The sequence below is a fragment of the Macaca mulatta genome, chromosome 5 (genome assembly GCF_049350105.2).
Source record: "Macaca mulatta isolate MMU2019108-1 chromosome 5, T2T-MMU8v2.0, whole genome shotgun sequence".
Lineage (NCBI taxonomy): Eukaryota > Metazoa > Chordata > Mammalia > Primates > Cercopithecidae > Macaca > Macaca mulatta.
In genome coordinates, this window is record NC_133410.1 from 13935171 (window position 1) to 13940418 (window position 5248).

The 5248-nt window shown below is 42.6% G+C and overlaps 1 pseudogene across 1 annotated transcript; it reads right to left on the reverse strand.

Annotated features, from left to right (window-relative positions):
* Window positions 1-758: 758 nt before the first annotated feature.
* On the reverse strand, window positions 759-1336 carry LOC106998255 (small ribosomal subunit protein uS13 pseudogene; annotated as a pseudogene). Its single transcript, XR_013417777.1, has one exon. The product of XR_013417777.1 is annotated as a small ribosomal subunit protein uS13 pseudogene (transcript).
* Window positions 1337-5248: the final 3912 nt, after the last annotated feature.

The following is a 5248-nucleotide window of genomic DNA, read 5'->3' on the forward strand; positions in this document are numbered from 1 at the left end:
TGCAAACCTCAACATCCGCAAGGCTCAGGTGATCCTCCCACCTCAGCCTCCCGAGTAACTGGTACTACAGGCACTCACCACCATGACTGGCTAATTTTTGTATTTTTTGTAGAGACAGGGTTCGCCAACTTGCCCAGCTTGTTCTGGAACTCCTGGGCTCAAGTAATCTGCCTGCCTTGGCCTCCTAAAGTGCTAGGATAACATACATTAGCCACCATGCCTGTTTGTGTTTTGCATTTTAGAAGGGAATTACTTGGGTAAAGAGAATAGCTTGCTCTTGTGTTTTATTTATCTATCTGTCTAGCTGTCATTTTTTAAATTTTCCCTGAGAAACTTTTTTAGCAGAAACAGGGGTTCTGAAATAAACTGGAATTTAATGTTCCATTAACATTTCAGAAAATGCCAGCAAGAAGTCTGAATAGATAATTACTTACAAGGGAAGCATGGTAGGTATGTTTGCTCTCCATAGGTCCACCAGAAAGAGTTTCAAAGTGGATCGTGTCACCAAAAATTATTTGGACTACTTTGGTCTCCACAATTATAGATGAACATTTACATCTGGACAAATGGTTTCCAATTAGGTTGCCCATTAAGTGATGGAGTGCAGGAGCAGTGGTAAATGAAACCTAGTTTGCAAGCCTCAGACAGGAAGGTGATGAGTTGCAAAAGGTGAGAAATGCTATAACTCCTGGTTCCTACCTTCAGCTGCACCAGAAGGAGATGGGCAGCCAGGAACGGAACCCGGGATGTCCACAGTGCTCATAAAAGCCCAATCTTTTTTTTTTTTTTTTTTTTAAGGTATATAAACTATTTATTAACAGACAAGGCCTACAGACTTATTTCTTCTTGGACACACCCACGGTGCGGCCACAGCGGCCAGTGGTCTTGGCGTGCTGGCCTCGGACACGAAGGCCCCAGAAGTGGCGCAGCCCTCTATGGGCCCGAATCTTCTTCAGTCGCTCCAGGTCTTCACGGAGCTTGTTGTCCAGACCATTGGCTAGGACCTGGCTATATTTTCCATCCTTTACATCCTTCTGTCTGTTCAAGAACCAGTCTGGGATCTTGTACTGGCGTGGATTCTGCATAATGGTGATCACACGTTCCACCTCATCCTCAGTGAGTTCTCCCACCCTCTTGGTGAGGTCAATGTCTGCTTTCCTCAACACCACATGAGCATATCTTCGGCCCACACCCTTAATGGCAGTGATGGCAAAGGCTATTTTCCGCCGCCCATCGATGTTGGTGTTGAGTACTCGCAAAATATGCTGGAACTTTTCAGGGATCACTAGAGACATGGCGGCAGCACAAGTGGTAGCGTGTAGGCCTCCTGTGGAAGGAAAAGCCCAATCTTTTATAGAATTTTTCAAAACATTTTCCCATGCACCATCTTGTTTGATCTCACCACCACCCTGAGAAAGACAAGGGAGATGCTCTTGTTGTCCTCATTTTACAGCTGTGGAAACTGAAACTGTGATTCTGATGACTCAAGAAGGGCATACAACGAGGGCAGAAAGGGGCCACAGTTCAGACCAGCTCTTCTGACCCTCAGTCCTATGATTTGACCACTATACCACATGGCCTCTCAAAAATCTTTGAACAGTCACAGCTCAAAGTAAGGGCTCTCGTAATGAAAGCATATATCAATGTAGCTAGTACATTAATGGTTATAAAATGATTATACAGAAATGGCCTGACCTCCATGGGGAGTGCCCATGGGGATGCTGCTGGTGAGACCCCATAGGGCAGTGGTTTTCAGTGAGGGCACCAAGCAGCAGAACCCCACTTGCCACACAAGGCTTGGGGGACTCAGGGAAATAAGCCACACAGAGGAAGCCCTCACAATAGAGAGACTGGAAGCAGAGCCACCAGGAGAAGTGAATTGCTGACATATTGGTAGAGAAACACTGTTCTTCAAAGCTGAAGACATCACGCTACCCGACTTCAAACTATACTACAGGGCTACCGTAACCATAACAGCATGGTACTGTTACAAGAACAGACACATAGACCAATAAAGCAGCATAGAGAAAACAGAAATAAAACCACACATCTACACCTATCTGATCTTCAACAAACCTGACAAAAACAAGCTATGAGGATAGGATTCCCTATTTAATAAATGGTGCAGGGATAACTGAACCCCTTCCTTATGCCATATATGAAAGTCAACTCAAGATGAATTAAAGACTTAAATGCAAAACCCAAAGCCTAGGCAATACCCTAGAAGAAAATCTAGACAATACCATTCAGCACATTGGCATGGGCAGAGATTTCATGACGAAGATGGCAAAAGCTATTGCAACAAAAGCAAACATTGACAAATGGGATTTAATTAAACTAAAGAGCTTCTGCACAACAAAAGAAACTATCAACAGAGTAAACAGACAACCTACAGAGAAACATTTTGCTCTGTATGTATCCCAATTTTCAAACTATGCAGGTGATGAAGGTCTAATACCCAGCATCTATAAGGAAAATACAAGGAAAAAAAAAAAAACCCACCTCATTCAGAAGTGGGCAAAAGACATGAAAAGACACTTCTCAAAAGAAGCTACACGTTTGGCCAACAATCATATGAAAAAAAGTTCAACATCACTGATCATTAGAGCAACACAAATCAAAACCACAAAGAGATACCATCACATATAAGTCAGAATGGCTATTATTAAAAAGTCAACAAATAACAGAGGTTGGCAAGGTTATGGAAAAATAGGAATGCTTTTACATAGGTTATGGGAGTGTAAATTAGTTCAACCATTGTGGAAGACAGTGTGGCAATTCTTCAAGAACCTAAAAACAGAACTACCATTCGACCCAGCAATCCCACTACTGGGTATGTATCCAAAGGAATATAAATCGCTCTATTACAAAGACATATGCACTTGTATGTTCACTGCAGCACTAGTTACAAAAACAAGGACATGAAATCAACCTAAATGCCCATCAATGATACACTGGATAAAGAAAATGTGCTACATATGTACCGAGGAGTACTATGCAGCCACAAAAAAGGAATGAGATCATGTACTTTGCAGGAACATGGATGGAGCTAGAGGCCATTATTCTTAGCAAAGCAACGCAGGAGCAGAAAACTAAATACTGCATGTTTTCACTTACAGGTCGGAGCTAAATGATGATAATACATAGACACATAGAGGGGAATAATGCACACTGAGGCCTATTGGAGGGCAGAGGGTATGAGGAGAGACAGGATCAGGGAAAATAATGAGTGAATACTAGGCTTAATACCTGGGTGATGAAATAACCTGTACAACAAACCCCCATGACACACATTTACCTGTGTTACAAACCTGCACATCCTGTGCATGTACCCCTTAAATTAAAATAAGAGTTAAAAAAGAGAACAGTATTACCCTGTTCTTTGAAGAAGTATACAAGGCCAAATTAGGACTCCTCTATTGTTAGCATTACAGGATGCAAAGCAAGAAGCTTTAGACCAGAGGCAAGAGGGCAGTGTGAGACACACAGACCAAAACCAAATCTTTTCCTATCATCATATTTCACCATATTGATGAAGGGGCCCACTGGTCCATGAGGGAGGCAAACTGGAAACTATCAGACCCCACGAACACCTGACCTTTCAAAGACTTCCTCAATCGGCCTTAGGATAAAATGCAAATTTCATAAGAGGATCCACCTGCTTACCTTCTCAGCCTTGTCTCTCATCAGGCTCCACACCCCACATGTGTATTCACAAACACCCCACACAAGACCTACCCAAAACATGCACTGAGCCACTTCCTTTGCTCTAGCTTACTCTCTCTTGTTTCTAGGTTTGGGCCCATGCTATTCTTTGCCTCAGCTTCATTTCCTCCCTCCCGTCCCAATTGCCTAACTCCTAACCATTCTTCAAGTATCAGCCTACAGGCCACTTCCTGCAGGAAGTATCTCTCCAGCACCTCCACCCTTGCAGGCTAAGTTTGCCTGCCATGCTCTCCCATGTCAGTCTGCACTTCCTCAAACCTCACTGTAATTGCTTGATTCTTATTCCGTCCTCACCACCTGGCAATTACTTGGTAGAAGCAGGGACTGCTGACGTACTCACTACAGTAACCTCAAACCGGGCACTGTAGTATTTGTTGAGTGATGGAATAGATTAATTCTTTAATTAATTTAGCTCGTGGTAAAATACAGTAAACAAAAAGCATTTCTCCTCTATAGGCGGTTAGTTCAGTTGGGCTTAGCTCCACAAAGATCCGGCTGGGCAGGCCTCCATGCCATGTTACATAAAAACCTAAGCAGACTGTTAGAGTCAAGATTCTGCTGCAAAAGTGAGCAAGAGTCCTGTTTACAGAATTCTGTCTTAAGAAGGCTTATTTCTGTCTGGGTGTGATCCAAGTTACTGAGGGCTTTAAACAATTGGGAAAGACATTATCTTTGGAAAGTAAAATCCAACCCCTGTCCCTTGGTTCTTGCCAAATATCTCCCACAACCCACATTAAGTAGATTACTCTGTCCTTAATCACACGCTAAATGCCTGCATCTGTGGCTGGCATCGGCTGCGTGTGAGGCAGCTGCAATCCCCGTGTATATCTCCTGCTATTACAGCAGGAAATCAATTGGGTAAAGAACTCCAAGTGGGTGAGAAACAAGACAATACAGGTTGAGATCTTCATTCATTCATTCATTCATTCATTCATTCAACATTAGTGAATAATCAATTATATTCCAGGTACTGAAAAGAGAGAAACAAGACATTCCCTTTCTTCAAAGTGCTCACTAGAAAAAAAAAAAAAAGTGCTTAGAGAATGAAAAATTCCTTGTAATTGTTTAGCCTTCACTTCTGAAACTTTAATGTGAATTTTAAGTCACTTGGCTGTCATGTTAAAATGAGGTTCTGATTCACTAGGTCTGGGGCAGGGCCTGAGAGTCTACAGTTCTAACAGGCTCCCAGGTGACACTGATACTGCTGGTTTGGGACCACACTTTGAGCAGAAAGCATCACAATAGAGTCGAGAGAGAGAGAAACAATAATTGTATCCTCATTTAACTCATTTCCTTCTCAGACAAATACTGAGAAGGAATATAGGAGGTTCTTTATGACCCTTTCATAGATAAAAAATAATCATTGACTCTGGGGGTATAAAATTTTCCCAAGGGTATCACAAATGCTAATGCCTGGATTCATTTATTCATATGCAGTACCCCAAATCCCCAACTTAACCCTCTGTGTTGCCCCCTAACCTTAGCTGCTGATCACAGCCACGACTCTTCTGCCTCTGGACAC